A 27,642-nucleotide genomic window follows, 5' to 3' on the forward strand; every position below is an offset into this window, starting at 1 on the left:
AGGGCTCCAGAAAATAGCTGTTTGTAATCATGCTAGAGATCAGCAAAGAAGAGAGTGTTAGAACCCGTCAGGGTGGTCACCTCGAAACATTGTTGTGACTCTGGAGACAGGCAAGGTACTGGTTATACATAGTCTACGCTGCAGAATGCCTAAAGGTAACATGGGGTGTGTAAATGTAGTGGGGCAAAAGGGGCACTGCATGCAGTTTTTCAGGGAACTTGCAAACACATTTGTACAAATAGAGTGGCTCCTGGTTCGGGGAGGTCTGTGTCTGGGAGACAAAGGCTCCACTGGGATCAAGGCGGTTGGGAAAAAAGCGAGAACAGCCTGCAAGTGTATTTCTCAGCAAAGATGTGAACCTGTGTGTGACTGTCTGAGGGGACAGCAGCACAATATGAGTCGAACGTCCAACTGGGCTGTCAGCTTCTAGAATTGTATATTTAAGTTAGGGCCTGTTTTATGTTAAAATATATATTCCCAATGTTTGTGTATCCCCCAAATCCCCTGTTTAAAATCATGATTCAAGTGGAATGATTTTAGGCAGACAGCCTAAAAACAATAACTCCAGGAGGTCATCTGAGCTCTGAAACGTAAAAGATTTACAAGGGAAGGCAGGGTCATGGTAAGGCCTGGTTCCTATCCATTTACCCTGAAATGATACATAATATTAGTCCGAAACCAACAAATAAGTATGCTACAAATAGTTCCCACGGACTGCGTATCGCCTTTGTAAATTGTTTGGATGCTTTAGTCAAAAACCTTCAAATGCAAAACACCTTAAAGGATGAAGAGTATAGAGTCAAGAACAGTACATACCTTCTGAATTATGTGCTGTCGGTATGTAACACAATAGATACAAATTTATTGATGTAGATATAAACTAGATATCTGGCAAAAGACTGCTGTAAATAGTAATAATGTACTACCCCGAAAAAGGGATCATTCAGTAATTAGAGCAGAACAACTACAGAAATTGTACATTTTTGTAATTATTACAGTAGGAAAACTTGAAAGCTTTTATATCAGAATATTATCATTCTTGCAATCTTCCTTCAAGTTTATGGGAGGCTGGTGCCTTTGTGCTCTATGTAGACTGCAGTGAGGTTGCTCCAGAGGTGAATCCTAAATAACTTCCAGCAGAAGTTGGCAATACTTCTTTATGTGGCTTTAGCCTACAAATGAAATGGAAATGGTTATTTTATTTCTATATACAAAGTTTTTCTCCCTTCCTGGTGCTTTTGTCTAAAATCGCATCTTGGCATATCTTTGAACGTCAGGAAGTGCGGGGGAGATAGCCTGGTTCTTATGGAAGTGAAACAACGTGAACATACAACTCTCTTCTTTCAAGCAGTTCTTTTTTTTCACAGATATAAGAAGCTAAATAATGTTACTAAATTGTCGTTCACCAAAGCGTACTGGTTATTTGGGTTTAGCTAGCTGAAGTCTGTGCTGAACTGGTTGCAGGCTTGCTGAGGATTCTTGATGGAGTTCTCGTGCTCAGTTATGTGTTCCGCTATGTAACTGTTTCAAGTAGTGAATAGGCTTTATATGTCCCAGAGACATTTGTTGCTGACCAATTAGCACTAATAATATTATTTTCTCTTTCCTATTGATGTCAGAGTAGGCTTTTGTGCTTCAATGTGGTAGCAAGAGGATGGGAATCTTAATTACTGAGGGCTGGATCATGCTGCCTTGTAGGAAACTCTGTGGGAGGAATACAAAAGAAAGCGAGATTCCTCCATTGGAAAAGCAGTAGTAGAAGGCCAACTTCTCCTTCCCCCTGTACAGAAGGTGCAGGGAACCCTGCCTCTAACACTTGTAAACAATTCGCAAGAGACACTGGCCTCAGCAGCAGTTGGACTTTGTTCTCTTCAGGTTGGTGAAGAACTGTTTAATAAAAGGGCATAGGAACTTGCTACAAATTAAAACCAGAAGATTGGTTTTACCTTCTTTGTAGACTCCCCATAGCACCTGGGAAATGAACAGCTATCTCTGGGCTTCCTCACCTTCAGGATTCTCAGAAACCATTTGAGAGTCATCTGAAAATATTCACCCTGACTGTATATACATAATTATTTTTATCTAGATACACATATTTATTTTTAAACTTACTGCTATCTAAGCTGGCTTTAACAGGTAGGTAATTTTAAATAATTTTTCGTGTGCTGTAATAAGACAGAATATAACATCAAAAACATCATGTGTCATTCTGTTTTCCCTTTAAGACATTTTGTGATACAGCATTGCCCCAGGGTTAAAAAAACCCACAGCAATAATCTGTAAGTATTGGACAAACTGTCAGGGGAGCTTAATAGCATTTATATCACTGCTGAGAGGGTACAAATGCAATAGAACATGGGCACAGTAACTTTTTTTCTGCAGACTGCTAAGAGCAGAAACAAAGCTTATGGAGAATGAATTAAATCAATCTGAGAAACTGCAAATGTAGACACTTATTCCTTGAGAAAATTAAATTAAACAAGTTTTATTGGGTTTTGATTAAATAATCCACGATTTTTGTTATGATTCATATTTATATTTTATTATTCTTTGCCATAATTTCTTACTATGCAGAATAGTTCATAAACATTGTTTAATAGGAATGTATTTAATTACAGAGAAACATGAATTCTTGATTTAGCATAGCACAGTAATTCTATGATAAAAACAAAACCTTAATAGTGATGAGAGGATCAACATGTGCAAAGGAAGTATCTCTCAGAAAGCTGCTGTGCCGTAACCACATTATCACTAACGGAAATAAGTCAGCAGGAGGTTGTTATGGACATGCACACTGCTAGCATTAGGAAAACTCTACTTACACTCCTTCCTCCCCCAATTTGCTCCTAGTGGTTCACCCTTCTTTAATCCCTGTTTTGATAAGAAAGTGAGCACAGAAGAGGGGCTGATTTCTGCTTCATGGGTTTGAGCACTGGGATCATTTGACAGAAACAAAGTAAAAGCAAACTGCCTTGGCAGTGGAGGCATGCTGCGTTTGTATCCTGTCTTTTGGAAAGAACAAATAGTCTGTGAGAGATATGGGAGAAAGACAATGCAGAGCAGCTTGCTGGTTTTGTATCACCATATCCTTAAATAGAGAGGGGAGACCTGAATGTTTATTATTTCCCTATTTGTAGCCATAGCCAAGGGAAACAATAGCCTTGCACATACAGCCTTGCATACATTGTTTGCTCTTGGACCTTAGCAGCGTGCAATATGTATGTAGGTGGAAAGTTCTGAACACTGAATACATTTTTGAAACTCAGATGTTGCCATCTTCATCCCATCTTCACCTTTCAGCAAGCCTGGGAGGTCTAAATCAATTATTTACTTTAAGTTCCCTGCTTGATCTTGGGTTTTTGCCATCCAATTTGACAATCCAAGGGCAGCAAGATTCACTAGGGTGTCTCCTTCAGGCTGCAAATTTTTTGTTCCCGAATTCTCTGGTGCAGGTAGAATGTACCTGCAAAGTATGCTCTCACTCATCCTAAATGACCCCTGAGCCTTTCTAGCCACCTGCTGCAACACTGGCTGCTCTGACACTTGGCAGGAAAAGAAAAAAATGACAGCTATGGCCTGGTTGCTGGATTTTCTTATTTCATGGCCCCTAGGCTTACCTGAGTGGCAGGAGGGAGCCTGTTTGTCACAGTTCATTTGGATCCCATCTGTCGTTCCTCCCTTCCAGTTCTCCTGAAAACTCCATGCTTCAAAGAGAAACAGATAATAAAGCAGTAAGAGTGAGTAGTTTTTCCCTCTCCCTCTCTATGACCCAGCCAGCATCCAGCAGAGAAGTTGCTATACACCTACAGCAGGGAAGGGACACTGGCTGACAGCCTCAGGCGTACCCTGCATCTACTTCCCAGCTAGCTGGGGAAGAAGCAGAAGAGACATTGTGCAACAGGTTGCCAGCTGCAGCAATAACAACTGATACTATCAAAAGCTTCCGTGTTTTCATGGAACTCATCATCAAATAGACATTTTTCTTAAGTCGAATTGGCACCACAGGGACTACGAGTCAGCAGCAAGGTGAAGGCACGGCACTTCTGACATGCTGGTGTGCAAACGCAAGTTTCCTTTCTGGCCTTGGCTTCAGAAGTTGGGGAGCAAAGAATGGAGGTCAACACAAGATGGAGGAAGGAGATCCAGTGGATAAGCTGTGGATAAAAGATGACATTCTGGATCTTCATACCAGTTCTGTGCACCCACCTCACACTCGCAACTGGTCCCTGCCTTTCAGTCTCTCCCTTCTGCCCTCTGTGGAGTCCTCGCTCCCCTTATCTGTATCCCTCTGTGTCAGGGAGGAGACTGCAGCATCCTATGGCACCTGCCCAGGTGTTCCTGGGCACAGAAAAGGGCAAAACAGCCCACTGGAATATTTTTCCATAGAAGGGTCTTTGTGTGATGGTGTTACATTGCAGAGTTACAAGGTTATATGGCAGCTTGGGAGAGCACATTCCTGGGAGGAAATTTACTTTGAGGACATCTGTGGACCATATATCACCCCCTCAAAGAATCCACAGAGACTTAGCCACCAAAGTCGCTGCTGTAATTTCTTCTTGGGCTACTTGGCACATGGTTGGGAGGTGCAAGAGCCCAAATCATGAGTGCGGTGAAGCCTCCACAACCACTGACACAACTGGTAGGAGCACTGCCATGCACTGGGCCACAGTAGGTGAAAACACATTGGTCTTCAAAAATCAGCTGTGTGCCCGTGTGGTATCAGTCCTAATGTATTTGTTCTGGTTGCTCCAATAGTCCTCTTCCCCTACCACAGCTCACATTAAGACATTATTTACTGACAGCATTACAGTAGAGCCAAGGGATTGTTGATCCTCTGGTGTCAGAAGTTCAGCAAGTACAACAGAGGAGGCCACAACATTATAAGTAGAACTCAGACATCCATCTGTGTTTTCTCTTTCACAGAGGTTTAAGCTAACATGATTCCTCTCATATTTTCCACAGGTTAAGTGCAAACATGAAGAATTACTTTGGTGTGGTTGTTGTGCTGCAACTTACTAAATCACAGCAATTCAGTCATGAATCTTAAGGCAGATGGTGATGTACATCCAGTTGGTGTTGACACTAGGTTTTAGAGCAAGCAGTTAGATCCATGATTAGCAATTTGATAACAAAAAGAAATAGTCAGCAGAACTTCCACTCCATTAAAAAAGAAAAAGTGGCTGTTTTAAATGTTGCTGAGCACATAATCTTTCTGAGACCGGTATCTTGACTTTAGACACACAGAATGAGCCAGAAAGCGTGTGAAGGTGGTGCTCAGAGACTGGCTCAGACAGTGAGGAATGTGGAGCATGCGAATTCCCCAAGGCTGTGCCTTGACACAGCTCAGCAACTGAGACCTGCTGTGAAACCTCTCCAAGGCTTCCCAGCAGGTTAGAGGTGCTGCTACAATTACCTTAGAGGGCTTACTGCTTGATGGAAACCTAAAAACATTTCTCACATATATCTGAGCCTTTGTGTAAGCCTCATAAGGTCCAAGTGTGCAACTGGTGCCCTGACGAAGGGTTGGACCTTGATTTGTGATGAGGTCTGTCTGAGTGCTGCCTTGTGCAGAGACCTCACTGCAAAGCACACCTTGAAACTGGCCCAGCAAAGTACATGTGCTGAGCCAGAAATCTCACACAGGCAGATGTCTTTGTGCAACTCCAGTGAGCTAAAGGAGGTTAAACAGGGGTAAAACCGAGGTAGCGACGATGGAAGCACAGCTGCATTTTTTTTGCTAAAAGTTTTAGAGGTTTTTTTCTCTCCTTGCTGTGGCTTTGGTAAAGCTAATTTACCTGTTCTATCCATGATTTCTTGTGTTTTAACTGGGAACTTGCCGGTTGGGGGAATCTTTAAGAAGAACAGCATAGTTTTGTAAGTCCTTTGTTACCAGTAGGTTGGGGGAAACACAAGGCTGGGAACCCAGTCTGCTTTCCCTCTTTCGTAGGAAAAGCTTTCAGCTGCTTTTTTGTCTACCCCACTCAGAAATTTGAAAAGAAACATGAGGGTAAGGTAAATTCCTCTTCTACCTTTGTAGATCCCTCTGTGGGATCGTCCTGAGTGGTTTGGGTGGCCCACACTGCCAAACCTGTGAGCTAAGTGCAGCATCCACCCATGTGCGTGCTGCATGATGAATGCCATTAGCAAACGTTACATTCCTGGCTCTTATTCTCCCATTGTGCAGCTTGGTCAGTCCCCTGCCCATAAACAGAAATCTGCCAGTTTAGATAACCATCTCTTGGTTTGGTCTGTTTCAAGTATTTTTTTTTGGTATCACTAATATAAAGAGACCAGAGAGCTACAAAGAGCAATACATAATGAAAGATGGAGATGCTGTGTGTACCTCTACATCTGTACATAATTTTAGCTAATATCTAAATTAGCAAAATATCTAAAGGATCTAAACTTTGCTTTGGCTTTTAATTCTTTTCAATTCCTTTAGTCCTTTAACATGTAACTAGAACTCTGATAATGCTGCATCAGTATACTGTAAAGTGGAAAACCCCAACTCCATTTTAATAGAATCCATACTGAAAATCAGAAAATAAGATTAAAGATTATGTTTTTGACTTCTGGGCTTTATCAGGCTCTAGGAAAAATTTTACATTTTCAGCTGAAGAGAAGAGAAACTGGGAAGCCAGAGCAAAAAAGACAAAGAAAGATGAAAGCAGTTGGGAAAGAAGAGGAGGAGGTGAATGAGGGGAAAAAGGGGTGGAGGAAGTATGAAAGGGTCAGGTGGCTTACTAGGAAGGCAAAAAAAGGATCAAAGGGTAGGAAGCCAAGTACTAGAAGAAATAATTATAATTTTCAGCAGCTGAGGAGAAAACTACAATAGAGAAGTCTTCATGGTGCACAGTTGGAAAGGGAAACTGAAAGGTACTATATCAAAAAATGATAGTAAAACAGAACTTGTGGGGGAAACAGCAGAGAAGAGCAAAGAAAAGTGGCTGCTAAATGGAGAAGCACACTGTCATTTGTATCAAGGGATGGTGGCACAAAACTAGTAATAGCTTCAGCTGTTCTGTGAGAGGTGTTGGAAATCCTTTTGCAGTGGTGCAAAGAGAAATGTACTTTCAATATTATGTTCAGCTGAGGCTCTTCAGCAAACTGGTGGAAGCAATTAGCATAGATCATCAGTTTAGCATTCTTTGAATACCGTCTGCTGGACCTCTTTTTGCCTAAAATGATATTTACAAACATTTCTTTCAAACCATTAAGTTACAAATCAAGAAATTAATAAGAAAATCCTGGTAAATATGATCCTGCTTTTAAGGTCTTGAGCTTGGTGGCAGGGCCTGAATGATGAACTTCAGGTGGGAATGGGATGACCTTCAGGAAGGTAATCAGGAGGGAATGGGAGAAAATCAGAGTGACTTTTCTCATTTTCTGAGTCTAGTTTTTTCTGTATCAGCTTTTGTTGCAGTGTTTTTTCTGTAGGTAGTGGAAAGATTTGGGCTTTTTATCATGGGTCCTGCAGTGGAATCCATATTTTCCTTAGATTCCTTGTATATTTATGCTGAAAATGATAAGCAAAAACACATTCTATGCATAAGTTTTCTTTTGCTTACAACTTTTCTTTTTTTCTACTCTATTTTGCAGAGTTATTTCTGCATTCTCTACTATGTGACAATCTTTTGTGAGGGTATTATCCCCATATTGTCTCAACAAATTATCAAGATTTTTAGCACCTGTTCTAGATTTGGTCCAAACCAAGAACATGGCAGAGCAAAATAGGGTTGTCCTCCTTCTAATTTCTATGATGAAAGTAAGAAAAAAATCCAGAAAAAATAGGCATAGACACGATGTTTTCTCTGGAGAAAAGAAAGAGGGTGCCAAGAGAGAAAATGTATTGTTTTAAAATAGGCTCTGTTCACTAAATCATAATTACTGATGAGATTCTAGCCTGTTTTCAATGGACTGAATAACAATATTAATATTTGCAGTTTTCGTGCCATTAATGTAAATGGCAGAAGACCTCCAGTTCACCCTCCCTCCCCGCAGTGTTTTGTCCACTAACGAGGGAAATACGTAAGGGATGATACATCAGCAGAGAAATACTGAAATCAGCCTCAGTCGCAAAATACTGAAAATTTGATGGAATAAATTATCTGGCATGCAGGCTGCAGAAAGGCCTCAGAGGTAGTAAAAAAAAAGTCAGTGGTATTGTTAAATTTTGAACCAGATCCTTTAGCATCTCCACAGGACTTTCTTCTAAGGGTGTGACTTAGTTTTGAACATAACCCAATGTAATGAAATGTCAGCAGAATGTGCTTCATGGGAAAGCATAGTTGCTTGAGATACTTAAAAGAAAACTGATTAAAGTGGAAAAAACTGGTGGAGAATCATGCATCCTGAAAGGGAGATGGAAATAATAGTCTGACCCCTTGTACTTCTAAAAACCCTCATACTATTCTGATGGTAAATATGGGCAATAAAATGAGAGGAATTTATGTGCATGTGCAGGAGGTGGTACTCCCCTCCAGTGATGACTCTAATAACTTTTACCTGGTGGGCATCTCAGCAGAGTGATTTGTAGAAGACTTGTACATGTGTGTGCATGTAGCACAAAGGAAGTTGAAGAGAACAGTATCACAAAAGTCAAGAACAGAATTGGTTATTTACTATCACAAAAAGAATAAGCAGACAAAATATTTAATGGATATACATTGGCAGACTGAAAAAAAAAAAAAAGGCCATTGCCTTGCAAAGAACCTGTTCATTTTCTCCTTTTGACCCCTTTTTGTGCTCACCTCCAGTTGTCATGTGCCTGTCTCAAATCATGAGGTCTCCTGTGCAGATGCATGAATGTACAAGAACTTTGAAATGGGTCCTGCTTAAACAGCATTAGGAAAAAAGCATATGGAAACTTGTTCTAGTGAGCTGTTGCGTGCTGTAGCAAGTTTCTGTAACATGTTGAGATGGGCATGTGGCAACTGAGGCTGAGCATGAAAAAGCCAAGACTTCTGGCCACCTCCTGCCCAGGAGGAAGCAGTAGCTGGAGAGTTTTAACAAGGGCTTCCCAAACAGAAGTGGCAACCAAACATGAAGTTCCCTGAAAGAATAATCCTGCTGCTTATAGGCATGAATGGCCCCTTTGGTGCTGTCATCTTCTTGTGGTCAGGGCTTAAGCCTGGGACCTTATCCATGGGTTTTGTATACTGTTCATGACAGCCTGTAAATAGGATATTGTGTTTTCAGCTCCTTGCTCTACATATATTTTTCTGAAATTTAGGTGTCCCTACTGTCCCACATTTTGCCCAGTATGACTCTTTCTTGCCCAGTTTGACTCTTGGCCAGTTTCAAAACTCTTAGAGTTCTGTAGCCAAGGCAGGAGTTTCTTACTCTACCATGCTGGGGGAGCAAAGATGTTCTGGGACAGTGGCAAAGACAACTGGGGTTAAAATGCCACTTTATTTATGTCCCAAATTAGCCACAGGGCTCCATTCAGTAAGTGGCATTGTAAATGATCAAATTAGAATGACTTCATTCTTACCATGTTATTTTAACGTAACTAAGGTTCAGAAAGACTCTGGAGCTTCTCTTTGATAAGCAACAAGAAATGCAACATGACTGCAAACTTTGTAGTGAAAATAAAATAAAACCTTGCATTTTCATGACCTTGAAGAGTATTGTAATGAAATTCTTTACCGACTCAGGTACTTATCATAATAAATCCTTTAAGTCCAGAAAGTCTGTCTCCTACCTTTGCCTAAACAAGATGAAACCAAATAAGGTTCTCTTAAAAGTTTTGTATTAAACCTAAATTACAATTCCCTGGAAGAAAGATTAGGGCTTGAAATGGGGCATGGGGGAAGAGGTAGAATAGGGCGGTGCCTGGGGTGCAGCAGGTTGCTGCAGGGCTAGTGGGCAGTAGAGACAGAGCTGGGAGAGGAGCCCTGGGGTGCCCTGGTGCAGAGCTGCATGGTGGGGGAGAGAAAGACCACCCCAGCAGGGCAAGTCATTCGCTTTGAAGATGAAGTGGTCAAAGGGGCACAAGCTGGGGTCCTGCCTCAGGTGATCCCTGCCAGCAGAGAAGCATTGACAAAACCAATTTCTGCTTAGAAGCAAGGAGCCAGAATTTTAGCAATTGCCTTCAATTGCTAACAAGGGAAAAGGATAGAGTCTAATACTGATACTTAAAAAATGGACAAATCTTGCTATATAGCAGTTATTTGCTAGTCAGGAAGGCTGCTAAATCACAGCTTTAATTTGGAAAAAGAGCTGATGTATTTGAGCACACAGTGAAACTAGAGAATCATGTCATTACAGAGCTCAGCCCTTCTTTTGTCTGCCCTGTGCTTTTTATCACTTTTCTCTTTTGCATCATTTTAAAATGAGAGCCTGATATCTGTTCTGGCACTGGAAAGGCAATTGAACGTGCCTGCACAAAGCCCCTTCCTGTGAGTCTGTCCTTACAGGTCTGAGATGTGGTCCTCCCATTGACTATCGACACTGGCGAAAGGAGCAGTGTCTTCTACTTCTCCTGTAAAGCAGCTATTGCTGTACAAATAATGACATAGTGACCATGGGAGGAAATGACTTGGTGGTGAAAATTGGAAGGAAACTACTGTTGATTGAACTAAAAAAAGAAATGCTGCTGTTGTTCGGAGTATTTAGCCTAGCTGCAGCCAGAGTCTGCTTTTTTCCACCTTTTGCTTTGCAAAAAGTGGTTGTATTTCTTACAGCAAATAGAGGCATTTGTTGTAAAGACAAGTTGTCAGCAGCATAGCTCTGCCCACACCATGCAAGCACCATATATTATGTATATGGGGGAAAGCTATGAAAACATAAGGAATCTGCATATCCACACTTCATGTATTGTGGGTTCAGTCTTCATCCAGCCTTTAAAGGAGCATCTCCTCAGGAAAAAACAAGCAAGGCAATTTGTAAGATGCCAATGACAGATAAATTCTTTATTGACTGAGTCAGATTAGTTAACTTAGTTGCACCCAGAGTCCATGAAACGCTAGTGAAAAGGCAAGCTTTGGATCAGGTTAAGAGAAGGGGTACAAAGCACTGAAAAGGCATAGCCTTGATAAGGCATAGCACCTATGAATTAAAACAGCAGTTGTGATGACTAAATCTAAGTCCTGAGCTTTGGACATATACCTGACACGGACATTTCTTTTTTTATTACCACAGACTTCTTTGTGTCTGGAAATCTTTTAAGATTATTATTTGAGAACTATTTCTGAGTGATGAAAGGATGCCAGTGCCTGCCCAACCTGTGGCTAAGCTAACAAGTGTGGAATTCAGTCTTGCCATAGCGTTACAGTGTTGTAGCTGTGATGATCCAACCTAAAGACATGAGCAAGACAAATGCTGTAGCAAAACATGCTACATGTTATTAGGTCAGGTGGTATTACTGGGAAAACCAGACATATCTGGGGGAATGTAAACTGCTTTTTAGGGAAAAGTATTGCAAAGGCCTGAAGGAAGACTTACGCACCCAAAAGCCTATCTGGTGTTTCCCAAATATATCTGCTGAACCAATAAATTATATTCCTTGTCTTTGCAGACCATATCTCTTTTTGTGATAGCAGTGTGATTTAAGATACAAGATCTTTGCATTTTATTCTATTTAGTTCTGCTCATCTTCTGTGATGTGGTGCAGCCCATTGCTGTCCCACCTTTAATCTACCACAGGAGAAATGTCAGGTGAGATAATAAGTTATGGTGGGAGAGAGAAGTTTTAGTAAGAGCTTACTGTTTTCTAGCTGTTCTGTCCCTTGTGACCCAACATAGAGCAAGGGCTGGAACACCTTCGAGGTTTTGGTAAAAGTCTGAAGCGGGAGGAGCATTAAGGTAGTGAAAAGCTACTTTGACATTACTTATCACTTTCATTTTTTCTTGCCTTTAGATAAGGAATAAACAAAGTGGAAACGAGGTGCATGTAAAAAATGAATTTTATCTTGCCTCCTTGTTATTTTAATGTGTCTTTTCTCTTTACTTGAAATAAATGGCTTCTGTTAATTCAGTCAGTGGTTAAACATCTAGAACTTTCAAGGCTACCTTAAGACAGTAATCCTTGTGTCTAAAGACAAGCATACCTGAATCCCAAATCTTTCTGGCCATGTCATGAAGACAGTTTAGAAGTAAAAGTTTTGGAAATATTTCCAAACCTTGCCAAGTCCTTCTTTCACACCAAAACCCCCTTTATTCTCTGTGGATGCATTTCACTTTAGTGTGGTCTTAAATACACAACTTTTCCTTTTATTTTATTTTTTACCTTCTTCCTCAATGACTTATTTCCTTCCTCCTCTGAAATGAAAAACCTGGGTGGACGAAAAAAATGTGTAACTGTATGTGCTCATTAATCCCTGTGATTCTAATTATATGCAGGGCAGGATAATTGTAGTTTGAACTCAAGGCTGGCTGTATAGGTGTCATTGAATTTAAAAATATGTTTCTGACAAATGGTTTTAATTAGATTCAAGTGATGGTGCTGCTATTTTGCATAGGTAATCTTCATAAGCTATTTGTCTGTGAAGATTCAAAAAAAAAAAAAAAAGTGTTTTTGAACTTTAAAAGAAGTTTTTATCCCTAGATCCTATGTCCTAAGCGTGGTCAGTGACACATTTTAAATATGTTTCTTATTTTCAGTCATGATAATGTCAAATTCAGAAATGCTTAAAAGTGATATTGAACTTGTGTTCTCTTTTACTAGCTCTGAAATCTTAGGCTAATGATTCACATTCATATATTTTAAACTAATGCAGATTTATGGGACTTCAAACACAAAGAGCCATATGCTTCCTCAAGCACCAGAGCACGGAGTGAATAACACTTGAAACACACTCCCCAAAGCGGCTGACACATGCTTTCTTGCACAAAAGAAAAAATTCTGTATGTTAAAATACAGTCACAATTTCAGATCCTTAAAGGCTGCAGAGCGCAAAGATCTGGTCCATAGCTCAGTGAAATCGGCGAGGATTTTTCTATTGATTTCAATAAGTGGTAAAACAAGAAGAGGTGCTTTGTCGAAACTGAAGAGTGGAGAGTGTGTTAAAACAAATCAGCTGAGGAGCCTTATCTTGTATAATTAAAATTAGTAGAAAATGAAAGCTATCTCATTCCTTTCTGTAAAGAAATATTTTAGAGAAAGGATAAAAGGGCAATTAACTTTCAAATTGCTCTCTAAATAGCCAGGGAATTTGGAGGTGTATGAATCTTCCCTGTTCTGTGGATCTTGGGGATCTTTGTCAAACATGATGCTGCCTGTGCAAGTGCCAGCCAGGTCCAGGGGTGATGTTCCCACATGTGCCTGCCCTTGGCCCCTCCTTTGCTGGACTCCCCTTGCTGCTGATTGCTTTGAGCCATAGCAGGGACTGAGAAAGAGGGAACGCAATTTTAAATTGCCTCCCAGCAGGAATTCTGTACTAAAAATCTAGCGGCTACATTCTCATTCTCCATTACTATAACATTGCAGAAAAAATGGAAGAAGCTTTTTTCTTAAATTACAAATGTCTAGTTGCAAAGGAATAAAGCCTCTGAAGAGAGCAATTTGGTGCTGAGGCAACTTCTTTCTGTCCTCTGCTCAATAGCAATCTATTTTTAGACAGTTTGGATAAAATTACGTTCAGCCTCTTTGGTCTTTGACAGAGGATCAGAGTTTGTTTGAAGACTTTCTGTGTAAGCCTGGCACCTCAGCAATGAATGCGTTTGGTTGCTGAGCTGAGAAATAAGGCGGTTCTGGTAATGGAAGGCTGTGTGTTATTCAATAATCTGCTTTCCCATGCACATAGAGTTCAGCCCTGTAAATCTCCTCATGAATCACCTTCTTGTTTATTTTCCACTCTCCCTCATTAATTCCCTGAATTCCTCAGTGCTGATGTTCGTAATAGGAGGCTGTTCAGAAGGTCAAAATACCTCTCACTGGGCACTTATTATTTCTGTTTTGCCTTTGCCACTAGGAAGCAAGAGTGTGATCAGTGGTAGAAAGGTTTGCTCATGTGTTTATTTTTTTTAAGGTAATGGATGCAACTATCCATTTAATGCTTACCTATGACTACAGCTAGAATTAAAACCTACAGATACCTGCTGATTTTTTTATATATTAAAAAAAAAAGGCATCATTTCATTGGATATTCTTTCCACTGCATTGCTAGGGAACATAATAATTTGGTTATGCCATTCTGAAAACATGAATTTTTTTTGTTGCTGTTTTTTGGATTAGTTGAATTATTTTTAATGACTTGGATTGTTATCACCTGTAATAAGAAATAATGAATATTTACAGTAGAGGGAGCAATAGCACCATTACTGCTCTATTTCTCTTTGGCTATCTGTCAGTTGTGTTATAGCTTTATATAGCAGATATATAGAAAAACAACAATTATCTAGATGAAATTATGTGGTCTTTTCTGTAGTAAAGTTTCCCTCATGATTCATATTAACTATTAAAACAATACTTTATTTTATAAGAAGCAGAAAATTTTTCTTAGGGAGTTGTCTTAGAATAGAGCTGGATGAGCTGAACAGCAATACTGTTTCCACCTGAAAGAGATCTCCTTTTTCAATTGCTACTTTAAAATTATGCTTTTATCAGGGATTTTAAATTATAATCAGCGTATTTGGCACCTTCCTTTCAAGGCTTGCAGAACGCTTTAAAACCTTTGTGAGTGTTTGTGCTACCTGTGGTTAACAAGACTCTTCTGGTGTTGCTATGGAAATTGTGTTACAGTATGCACACGCTGGATCCTCTGCACGCTCAAATGGGAGTAGGAGAGGTGACGGTGGTTCAGCATCTCTTTGTTCAACCACACGACCCTTAAGCAGGAGGCAGTCAGAAAAATTAGGAAATTATTTGGGAAAAGGCATCTTAATACAGGATATGTCTTAAGACTTCTATTCAGTGCAATGTGCCTTACAGGCTATTTGTAATATATACATCAGCCTTCCCAGACTGGACTTTAACTGCAGGTCAAATAAAAATCAGTGCCGTTACTGGGCAACCCATTTTCACTAATCCTTTGGGAGGTCACTTGAGAAAGATTTCTGGATAGTACAATATATTTCCTTACATGAAAGAGCCTCTTGAAACGGAGGAGAAGGACACATGTGGCACTGACATGTCAGCTGAAGTTTTTGTGGGAGGCTGCAGTGGCAGCACACCAGTGTAGGGTTTGAGCTGGTGGCTCTCCAGATGCACAGGTCTGGACTGGAAGTGCAGCTGAGAACAGAAATGTGCCTAAATACTGGTCTGAATTGCAGCTTCTGCACCATCTTCACTTCAGTGCAATTACAGGAAGGATTTTTCTCCTATAAGGGTTGGGATTTTTGAACAGATTGGCTCCTGCAACATGTGGTGGCTTATTTAGGGCAGAGATGTGACACATCATGGGAAGTAATTCAGGCTGGAGGACTAATCTTAAGTGAAAATGGAGGGGTGAGGAATTTGGCCTGAGAGAAAGAAAGAAACAAACAAACAAATTTGGATTTTTCCATCATAAAATGGAAGAAAAAAAAAACTTTGGCAAATCTGGAATTTTCCTATGGGGAAATTTTGAATTTTGGAAGACTATTTTTCCTTAAAATGTAATACTTAGATTGAAACTTCCCAGTGAGTTCTGCTGTTCAGGCTGCAAACTATTTCAAACCAGGGAGTGTCTGCACATGCAAACTTGATAGTACATGGCAAGACAAGACTCTGATCTTGGCTCAGTCTCTAGATATCACAGTAAAAATGAGACATGATAGGCAAAAAAAATGTAGGAATAGAGCTTTTCTCTGGTGATCTGGCAATGAATAAATGACAATGAATAAATGTTGATCTCCAGAGTGCTGTCTTTATGAAACCACTCTTCTTACCAGAAATGCACTTTATAATCTCTTTGGAAGGTGATTAGAGGAGGGAAAATAAAAAAAAGGGGCCCATGGCTTAGATCATCCTTTTGCCATTAAAGATGAACTGTCAAAACATTGTCATTTGTTGTAACAGACTCACTTAAAAAGCCAAATCACAAATGCATAAATGGCTCTTGTTCATAACATTATTTAAATGGATGATTTTGTTTTATTTAATTTGGATATCATGCCATCTTTGCAGAATTGTGTTGGTGTCACTTCTATTTTCTTGTTAAAGGTTGCTCATCAACAATTCACAGCATCGTCCTTTCATTTCACTTTGATAATCCAGTGTTGCCTCCATACGTGCACACTGACATTCTTTCATTCTGGTATCATAATATCATCTTGATAGAACCATTGAAACATTGTTTTGTCTCCATAATGGTGTTATAATTACCTCATAATGTCTTGAAGCAATTAGTATTACAATAATATGTTACAAAAAGTATATGTGATGTGTGCATAGCAGTCTGTGCCGTAGCATTTGTTAGGATTGTACTGAAGTTTGTTTGCAGGTCTCCAAAGAGTGGTACTTTGTAATAAATGTTTACACACTAATTAGTGTTTGGGTACATTTCAGAAAAAAAAACCCCAAACCCTTCCTACCTTGTCATAAGTAATTGCCTTTTTCTGTGTTAACTCAAAAAGAACTGACTTATTAAAGCTATTTTTAACCTAGAGGATGACCGCAAGGTTGACAATTTATGAACCAATTAACTCTCCACTTTTCTTTAGCACTCCTTGAGCATCTTGGAACACTATAAACTGGAACAAGGGCTCCTTGCCACTCCTGGGAGGCAAATAAGTATCACTATAACCATTTTACAGAAGTATAAAAGAGAGGCACAGAACTGTGACTTGCTTGAGGTCATTTTGCAAATCCATAGCAGAATTGTTACAAGATCCAGAGATTCCTGGACATGTATAAGAATGTGTGTGCATGCACACACACAGAGCCACTCATATATGTGCAAATCACCCAAAGGCTTTATGTATGAAAATATGGTAGTATATAAAATCTTATAAATGGTAAAATACCTTTAAGGCAAAAAAAACCCCAAATCTTTATGTTCATGTTCAGTGCATTCCTCCTGACCAGAGCTACCCTGTTTCTCCCCTGTGGACAGGAAGGCAGAGAAGGGCAGAGGACCGGGAGGGAAATTCTGGGTTATCAAGCCCTTCCACCTACAGCTGACAACTCTGTCACACAGTTGCTGAGTTTTACTGATCAACCCCCAACTTCATTTTTTATTTAGATAATTTGTCTTTCATTAAAATAATACAGAAGAAGATGGGAAAATGAGATTTCTAAAAACATGGGTAGAAGAAAACTGCCAATTGCAGGGAAACAGAAAGCATTGCCCTAAAGAATCAGAAACTGCAAATGAGAGTCAAACCCTGCAGTTGTTCTCTGTTTGAAATCTGGAGGAAGGCCAATGGCAATTTTGATTTAGCTGAGACTATTTCCAAAATGTATAAGGAAGTGACAGCCCCGGAGCTTGAACTGTCTTTCTGTAGACTTCTATGAAAATTATACTGGGCTCTGAAGAAGTGTGTGTCTTTGGTTGGGGGGTGGACAGATATAGCAACATCTGTTGGGTAGGCTCAGCTGGAGGTTTCTGAAACCTTTTCATGGACCAATTTCTCTGAGGCTGCAGAAAACTCTTTTCCAGAGGGAGACTTTGGAGTTGACTCCTGTTAGTTGAAAGTTCACAGCAGATTCTGAGTCAGTAGCTCCTCTGTCTGATGTTAGTGTCTAAAAATGTCCACCCACACTGTTACGGACGAAACTATAGCATAGCAAGGAGGCAGCTCCACCACACCTTGGCAAAGTGTGGCAGATATAGTCATTTCTTTAGGGATTTTTGAAATTATTGTCATGGTCTTTGGCACTGAACTTCTGCAGCACTGTAATGGGAGTGGAGTGCCTATGTCTACCAGGCTCTTGGCATAATCCCAGTGTGGTGATGCTTTCCTTCCCTCCTCTTTTCCTTCTTGCTTATCCCCCTCTCCCTACCCAGGTTTGCAGGACATGGCAAGAGCTCCTAGAAGGAAGGAGAACATGTCAGCCAGTGGTATCAGGCTTATGGTGCTCTTCCCAGGTACAAGGAGGACTAAAGAAAATGCAGGCACCGCTGATGCAGCAGGGATATTCAACTCCCTTGCACTGGAGGGTTTGGAAGCATCAGGCTTTATTTTAAGTGTGTGCTGTTTTGTTAGCATACCATAAACCACGGAAAGTGTTATTGGGCCTGGAACAACAAACCACTGTGCCCCTGGTGAGGATGGGAATTCCATCTAGCTTTCATTTTCTTTAGAGATATATGTTGGAGTATTTTTCTTTTTCTAATGCTTTCATGGTTGTGTTTCTTGCACCGCTAAATGCATCACAGCAAAATCCAATTCAATCTTAAGAATAATCACTTTGTCGTGTAGAGAATATACCTTTCAATACAATTCATAATGATCTAGAAGATTAATTGAATAATGAGGTGGTGAAACCAAGCAAGAAAGTATGGATGACCAGGAGGATGTCCAGAAGGATTTAATAAAACTGGATGATTGGGCAATATGATGGCAAACGAAATTCAGTGAAGATAAACACACAATAATGCATTGGGGGAAATAATTTAAGCTGCTCATGTGCACTGATGAATTCTGAATTAGCTGTACCTTCTCAAGTGTAAGAACTTGGTGTTTTCATGGGTAGTGCAAGGTCTAATAACTGATGCAAAGTAGTGGGGGAGATCCTGGAGCACATTAGTACAGGGTGGAAGGATAATTTTCTGAACAATACTCTTCACTGAAAACATACAGAATGCAACAAATGTTTATTTTAATTCAAGTAAGAGAAATTGCTCCTGATTAAACTTCCCAAGATTAGTTCCAGTTTCACAATCTAAATGGATGATGAGTTGCACTGATAGTAGTATTTGAACCTGGGATTTTCAGCAATAAAAACATCTTATACTGATCAGACTGAAAAGCTGATGTTAGAGGGACTTTTGCTTTTAATTTCACTGGGCCTGGGATTTTACTCCAGTTCCACAGTTAAAGTCAATAGTAGACTTATGACACTTATGTATACTACTGCCTAAACCTAAGTGCTGCTGTTGTGCAGCAGATACAAGGCACAGAAAACCTACATAGTCGAAAAAGTTAGACAAGATAATAGTCATTGGTAAATAAAGAAAAATATTCAGTAGAGAACTTTAATCTTCCTTGCCAAAGTTAGTTTTAATTTGGTTCCCCACACTTTAAAAAAAAAAAAAAAAGGAAGTGTGTGTGAAACTCTCTTTTCCATCGACTGGGGGAGAATCAGCCCAAATATGCGTGTATGTACACATGTATATAAAGGGAGCAGGAAGGTTGGCCTTGGCAAGAGATTAAAATAAAAGGATTAAAATGCCATTACATATAAACAAACATGAATTCATGGATTTCAAATTATATTTGACTGCATGAATGATAATAATGACTGTAGTGTTTACTTCTGTTGCCTAGGAAAGCTGCATATGTTTACAGTATTGACATTTGAATCTTAAATTCATTTGTAATGTTGTGCTGTTCCATTTTATAACTGATGAAGAGATTTATCTTTGAGATAAAAGCTTCTCCTGGCAGAACTTGCAATCAGATATTATTTAGCACTTGCAGAACATCAGACTTGGAGCAGGGGTGGCTGGTTTTTGGGTGTCGTTTCTGTGAGCAAATGGGGACCAATGTGGCTGTGGCCCACACTGCGCCTGCAGTGCCAGCTGGGAGGAGTAAACAGAGGCTGGAAGGGGAATGTGTGTCTTTTGGGCACCAAAATATCCCGCTATAGCTCTATAACACCACCATAAATGGGAATGTGGAATTCACTTCTGTGCAAAGGATCTGCCAAGGCTTCTCATAGGAGTAAAATTCACCCTGAAGTAGTGTGTCATTCAGCTGTAGATCTAAGAATATTTCACTGAACCATAATGAATTTAGCCTTTCCCTGAAGGTAAGAAACACTGTAGCCCTGTTGCAGATAGGTTAATTATTATTTAGAGGGGTAATTTTTCTCTGGAAGGTCACAGTTCACAGCACAAAGAAACCTTGGATTTGAATCTAAGAATCCTTACTCCCAATATTCGTTTCTACCTAATATGTATTTGTTCTTCTGGCTTTGGCACTGGAGTAAAAGTATTTTTTCTTTGGCTACATACCAGACTGAATATCGCTGAGCTTGTACTGCATGTACACAGGTTCAGAGTTTTTCCAGTAGCCGTAACTGCTCAAGCTGCACAGGCACCCTGTATTTGTTTCACTTTCAGGATACTTGGCTTGTCTTTAACCACCAATCATTTAAAACAAAAGTCTCTGAAGCAAAAACCCCCCTATTTTCAGAGAGTCAAAATGTCAAATTTTGAAAGAAAAACATTCTGAATTCTTTCTTGCTATTTCTAGCAGAATTGTTTCAGTCAGTTTTACCAAAGCTATGTGCTACAGCAAATTTATTAGATGTTAAAAACTGATACTAGCCCAACTTTGCCTTTCACTGAAACAAGAAAGGTTGCCCAACCTTCTCTTCCTGGGTATTTGTTTGGTATCCTGAGCTCCCTGCTGCTGCCCCAGACAACTCTACCCAAGAAATGAAGTCCTGATGAAATGAGTTATGCTTTCTCTAATCGCTGACAAGATAGTGTATGAAGGCCTTTGTAGACTTCTGTGTTATACACCAGGTCTGCTGGTACAAAAACCCTGTTCTACTAGGACCAAAGAGGCTTGGTCTGATGACACTGGATCTTGGTAGCCAGATGGTCTGTAGCCTATAGCATGGACTTCTTGCAGCTCTGGAGCATGAGCTGTCTAGTGCTGTCTGTGAAATAAACATAGCAAAGCATGGGTTTGGTCTCTTCCAGATGTTCACCAGAGTACAGGGAAGAGCTGACATGACTTAGTCAAAGAAAGGAAGATGGTTGGTGCTTGTGTACAGTTTCTAGATTCATTTTAGCAGTCATAATGATACAGAGAGCTTCCTTTTAGCAGATATCAGTGTTTCTAAACAGATCCAGATGACCACTGAAGGTTTACCCTTTGAAGGAAGGGAATACTTCAGCTCCAGCAGCTGTGAGGCATTATGTTTTCGAAGATATTCAGAATCATGTGTGGTCCTTAAGAATTTACAGCACAGCTTCCCTGGAGGGCAATTTTGATACCAGCCTCTATCAGACTGACAGACGGGATGTAGAAATACCCTGAAGGCAGCTCTTCTACTGCAGAAAGTATGTCAGCCTTGCCTGCTGTCATATAAATGACCTCCCTCTCAGAGCAAGTGTCACAGTGGCTAGGAACAATACTGTTTTGAAAATAGTATCTTCAGCTACTGTCTTGTCCCTTCTGCAGAACAGTATCATCTGTGACTTCCCATCTGGTTCCTAATTTTATCTCCTTCTAAGCTCTCAGCACACCAGAGCTGCACTTCTGCATGAATCTTTGTCCCATCAGCACTGGAACTAAAAATATAAATATCGAAGTGGCAGTTTGTACTGAAAATCCAAATTATACAGGGGCTTTTGGGCCTCTCTGATGTATTGAGGTTCTTCCTTGAATGTTCTGCCACTGAAGCATCTCTTGTAGGGTGAAAAACATTCGTATCTACAGTTGTCAGAACTGTCACAAACTTCACCGGGAATCTCCAATATACCGTACACACATTATCATCCCTGTCTGTCTGTCTAGGTCTCCTTGTGAACCATGGGAATCTGTCCCTGACCTTTTAATGCATGGAAAGTGTAAAATACCCCGAGCAAGATGTGGTGGCAGTAGAGACCTACTTTTAAAGTTCAGAGCTAAGCCGGGCTTTGAGCTGTGCGAGATCTGAAGCACCACTGCAAGCAGCTAAGCACCAGGTCTGTAATCGTTGTGCAGTGGGGTGGAAAGCTGACTCTCAGCCCAGGGGGGCCGGGAAGCACAGGGATGTGGCTGGTTGGACACATATTCCTCCTTGCCTACTTACTAGTCTTTAGTTGCAGTCACATGTGCTTCTCTTGTACTCCCAGTATCCCAACACCTTCCCTCCTTCACACTTGCCTGTAGCAAGCAATAATGGAAGGAAGCTGCAGCTACTCTCCATCCTTATGAACCTCTGTTTATAGGCAGCAGAGAAAGGAGACTTGTTATTAGGTGGAAAAGAAAAAGCCAAAAGGACAATAAATGAAGAACATCTGGAAACTCTCCAGCCATAACTGTAAGCCAGGCTGAAAAGATATCTGGGGAAGGTGGCAGAAGAGGAGATCTGCTCAGCAAGACTCTTAAAGCTCTCTGGAGAGAAGTAGTTACTGGAAAGCAGGGAGATGCTGAATAACCGACCCCTGCTCCTGGTGTCAGGAAGAGTTACGACTGCCCCTGAGATGTAGTGGAAAGTACAGTTGGGTGTGATTGCAGGAGAGTGGGTGAAAACTCAGAGTCACTGAACAACTCCCATGCATCAGATTCGGCCTCAGTAATTTACTGGTTGCTGCCTTCAGTAACACTAATTCTGTTTTCAGAAAAATACAAATTCCAAATCACCACAAGAAAACAACTGAAGGGCATCTTGTGTCAGTTTCTCATGTGAGGCTCTGCAGATAAGTCTTATCCAAATTTGTTACATGAGCGATACTGTGATGTTCACTTAAAAATGAAACAAAATTTATTTGATTAACCTTATTCATTTGGGTAATTTGGGAAAAGACATTCCAGTTACTGGGTGGAGTCTGGTGTGAACATTACAATGTACATTTTCAGTGTTATAGATATTGTAAAGCCCTAAGCAGGATAAACAGCTGCCAGGTATAGAGTCTGTAAAGACTGCTGGCAGGATTTATGAGGACTGTATAGTGTAGTTTGTAGTAAGGAGGTCTAGGGGATTTTAAAAGGTTTTCAGACATGACACCACCTGATTCAATAAGAATGCATGAATCATTTGATGTCCTAAGGATACTTTTAATGTGTTAGCTGATTAATTTTAGGTTTACTAGGGCTTCTTAGGAGAATCCAAAGCCTTAAATGCATTAACAAATTTAGAGATCCAATCATTTCGTTTTCTAACTTTTTCTAAAATATAAACTGAGCTCACATCATTGGTTTTGGTTTTGTGTACAACACCACTACTTTTCTTTTATCCCAGGAAGAAACTTCTATCTCACACAAATTTATACTGGTGAAATGGAAAACAGGTTAGTATTTATGTCCAACCATGTGTGAAATTAGTATCCTACAAGTGCACTGAAATGAATGGTTGTGGTAATAAAGTAGTAGTCACTGTTTAATTTTAATGCATGCTTCACCTTAAAATTGGTTTTCTGAATGGCTACTATGTACATCTACATTCTTCGCAAAACACTTCATTATTTAATACTTCCTTTTTCTGGTCTAATTCTGTAACTCTTTCTGCACTGGGCAGAACTTGCCTGGGAGGTTGCACAGAGTTTAGGAGCTCCTGGTAAATAAATACTGCTCAGTATCGCTAAGAATCTGGCAAAAATGCAGAATCAGGATTAAATGTTTGCAGGAAACTTAGAATAAAATGTTCCAGCTTAACAGTGCTTAAGACTGATGTTCTTTATGTACATAAAAGTATAGTGTAGACTTGGCCAATACAAGCTTCTCTTTTCTACCCTGCTGTAGCAAATGGAGCCTGGCTGAGGGATACCACCTTTGTGATTAGAATTTTTTTTTTCATTAGTTAACAGAATTTGTGATCCATTAGCACTAGCAACTTACTTAACAAATGTATCCAAACAGCAACTTGGGAGAAATGGATTTTCAGTCACTATTGACTCTTTCCGGATTCATATCTGTAAACTTTGAGAAAGACCTGTGTCATCTTCATGGATGCATCAGCTGTTCTGCTTGCTGCTAATTCAGTTTAAGCTTCTATGGCCTGAGTGGCAAATGCAGTTCTCTATTATATGGAAGAGGCACATTTGTCTGTCTGCTGATGCTAGTAAACCCCTGCATCGCCACAGTGATAAAACTACTCTATATTTTTAAAATTGTCTTGCTAATTGTAAATCACTTTCTTCTGGATGGGGTGGTGTTTCTGGAGAGGAGTGATTATTGCTCAGCTTTCTGTCCAAGTTCAGGGAAATTGGAACTAATGTCAACTCTGGAAGCAGGAAACTAGATGGCAACTGAGTAGACATTCCCACTTCAGCTTTGATCCAGATGGGGAGGATAACAATAGCAGCGATGATGCTGGGACAAGGGCTTTGGCATGGGATTAGAGTTTGCTCTATGCCTGCCCATACAGCTGTTCCACATCTGAGCAAAGGGTAGAGCTAACCTACATGTGTAAATGTATATGTGGGTTCTGCAAAGCCAACCTTGATGTGCATGTGCTGTCTACTGAGCAGAAATAATCTTTGGCATATATGTGGGCATTTGAGTCCAAGCATATGAAACATGCCTTCTGCCTCCTCCATCCTGCCCTAGGGGCTTCTCTGCGCACTGTGTTTCTGGACACTTGCAGATTTTCCCTCACAGCATTCCTGATAGTCTAGAATACAGATGGAAACTTCCACCCTCTTTGCCTAGTCCCATTTAAGAGCATAGTAATTTCAACTCTAATACCTAGACATAGGTCTGAACAGGTCTCTGGGTGTGAGAAATTCTTCTCACATACCCCAGAATGGAGCTGCAAATAACTTATTAACAAGGCAGCCTTAGGTGCTTTTAAGACCTATGTTTTCCTGCTCTGCTATTCAGGTTTTCTCTTTGATCCTATCTATTAACACTCTGTATTTAGATGTTGCTGTGACACTGAAAGGGAGGGACTTTCTGCACAAATAACGGTCTCTGCAGCACCTTGCACACTGCGGCTTGTCTGCTGAGCCTGGCAGGATGGTTTTTCTCCCTGTCCCTTTCTGGATGAGAACCCTTGGCGCGTGTACTGTGTTTTGCAGCACTTGAATCCTGATCCTTTGTGCAAGACACCCACGTTGCACGTGCTTTCTCAGAGTGCTGTACTGTTTCCAGCACTGCAACTGTCCTAGAGCCTTCAAATACATTTCTCCTATCTTGGAGGTACTGTCTTAGAAAGATGAATTTTACTGTTTTCTTGTTCAAATTGTTCTCCCTCCTCCCATCCTGTAGTTTGCAAGCTCATGAGATTTAGCTAAAAAATGTTTCATCTCAGATGCCACCTATTGCCAACCCATTGGAAAACTTGACTGTAGCAGAGGCCTTAAATCAGAAGCCTGTGTGACAGTTTCTGATCTTTGAGCAGCTTTAGGGGCTGTCACAAATAAAAATATTCGTACCTAGTTAAACTAAGTTGTTTGGTATGGATTGAGGTATTTGTCAAGTAGAGCCATGCAAAAGATTAAAGCAGTGTCTGTCAGTGAAACTAGTGTATTTTGGCTTATGTAATTCTACAGGGGTTTTTTTGTGTTTTGTTTTTCAAGGAAAGAGTAGGTGCCTTCAGCGTTATATCTAAAAAGTGAATTATATATTGCAGAAAGTATTTCATTCTATATTTAACAGCTCTTCTTTGAACAACAAAAACCGTAAACTTGTTGCCGAGACTTGAACTGAAGTCATGGTGGTTCCTAGCTGTTAATGATATTTTACAGTCACAGCCCTGCTCTGCTTGCAATGTTAATAAAAATAGTAGCTCACTTAATGTCTGGGGTTGCACTAAAATTTGCTGGTATCTGAATGTGGTACTCCCCATCCTGCATTGGCATGGTGCGTGCATATGAGAGGCGTGTGCAAAATGTGACAGGAGGACTGTTGCTTCAATGATAATGCCATGAAAACAGTGAATATATTGTGCAGGGCTTCCCTGATCAGTGGAGCTGCAAACACGGAAGAATAAACTTGCTGTGCCTTACACAGCAGAAATGGGCAACAAAATGCATGGCTAAGGGTTGATATACTTTAATGAAACTGGATAAAAACCTCCAAACACCTTTATTCTTTAAAAAGTGGAAATTTGTTTCAAAGTATGAGAGATCTGGAACCATTCTTGTTCTAATGAAGTTGCTCTGTGAAGGAAAAAAATAATTTGTTTTCAGAAGATATCAGTATTTTATATAGTTAAATATAAGTTCCTTAACTGGTTTAATCATTAGCTGGGAATCCATGTAGGTATCAGGATGGCAGGTCAGCTAAATGAACTGCTCTCCGTCCCTCAGCATTTTCTAACACATTTGATTGCAGGTTATACAAAGATGTTTTCTGTAACCTATATGATTTCTACAAGTGATGCTGTAGACCACTCCTGAAGGGTTCATAATGAAAGGAGAATATAAATTTCTCTGTCACTGACAACATCAATTCCCTTTGGATGATGCTAAACCTTCCCTATTTATGGGTAACTCCTGTCTAGCTTCTAAAGATGCTCCTGAAGGAGGAATGCCTTGATTCTAAAAACCACCATATTGTACCAAATCCTGAGTGGACTCAAAGCACTTCATGAGGAAGCCACATTCTTCACAGCTACCAAGGCTTTAGCCCACACTCACAAATGAACCTGTAGGTAAGAGTCTGGGGGAGAATAAGGGTTAAGGAGGGAATCTGGGTTGTGGGTAGTGAATATTCAGAGATGAGATCCTGAGATGGGATTTGAAATGATGCGGCTTGCTTAAGCCTGGAAGATGGAAGGCTTTTCTGCATTGTGATGTGATGTGGAAGAAGGGGTGAACAGTCACTGAAGAAAGTCTGGTGCCTGAAAGCCTGTAATCAGGTGCTTGTACAGTGGTAATGCCCTACTGCTGGCATTCCTGATATGGAGGTGGTCCTGGCACCCTCGTTGTCCTAATGATGTGAGCTCAGAGGGAGCACAGAAGTCTGCAATGAGTTTCGGCAGCCTGGACATACCCTTTCGGTAGATATTTTCTGCAGATAGTTGTGAAATTACCCTTTTAATCCATAAACATAGAAAGGTAAATGGCTTCAGTTAAAACCAGCTGGTGTTAGGCTTGGGAAATGGGCAGTAGATCAGAAGGGAAGGAATAAGGCAGCCAGAGGGAAAGTAAATGCTAGATAGATCTCTATAGGATGTTTGCTCTTATTTCTGCAGTCCACAGGCATGACATATGATTTGCTTCTCAATTCTGTTTCAATTCCAGTAGTAAACAGTAAGGTCAGAGAAGATGTGACTGGGATCTCTGCTCATCCTGCCTGGTCATTGCCATTTTGACAGTTAAGTTTCTGCAGGGAAAGTTTCAGCCTTTTTATCAAGTGCAATATATCTAGTCAGTGAGCATACATCCAAATCCAGCCTTCCTCTACGCTCTATTGAGAAGAGATCAGATGGAGAAAATGCATGTTCCTCTGTTGTCTAAAACATTCTGGGCTGAAACAGGAAAGGTTCTGCCAGCCTCAGCTGCTAGCCTACCTGACAGATTGAGATCTGACCCAAACAGTGTCACTTACAACCAGTTGGCTCTGAGATTTCTGCTATTTGGAGTATTTTCTTTCTTGAGATGCACTAGACTGAATATTTAGCTCTTTTGAAGTGCTCCAGTGAGTCCCTCTGCGGTGACCAGGTTCCCCCGGGGATATTTTGTCCTCATCTTCTACAGCTGACTTCCTCCTGTGCACCTATGGAGTCCCTTAAACATCAGGGTTTTTCAGTGGCAAAGGAGTGGCGATTGGGCATTACCCCTACAGCATAATGACACTGAGGGCACAGGGATGTGCTGGCTAAAAAGCTTTTGTTCTTGAGACTGGGAGATGCGATTTTGCAGCAAGGATGGGTTATCCAAGGGTAATACAGCCAGAAGGGGTAATTACTCCAACAGTTGCTTTTTCTTTCTAATGGCAGAGGTAGCAAAG

General features: G+C 40.4%; 1 long non-coding RNA gene across 1 annotated transcript in view; it reads right to left on the bottom strand.

Annotated features, from left to right (window-relative positions):
- Positions 1–1,078: 1,078 nt before the first annotated feature.
- LOC128144261 (uncharacterized) overlaps positions 1,079–27,642 on the bottom strand; it is a 28,425-nt gene continuing 1,861 nt past the window's right edge. Inside the window, exons 2-3 of the long non-coding RNA XR_008236020.1 lie at positions 3,618–3,704; positions 1,079–1,172 (exon numbers count right to left, since the gene is read on the bottom strand). This is a non-coding gene — a long non-coding RNA (uncharacterized LOC128144261). The remainder of the gene's footprint in view (positions 1,173–3,617; positions 3,705–27,642) is intronic.

Source organism: Harpia harpyja, chromosome 7, assembly GCF_026419915.1.
Source record: "Harpia harpyja isolate bHarHar1 chromosome 7, bHarHar1 primary haplotype, whole genome shotgun sequence".
Taxonomy (NCBI): domain Eukaryota; kingdom Metazoa; phylum Chordata; class Aves; order Accipitriformes; family Accipitridae; genus Harpia; species Harpia harpyja.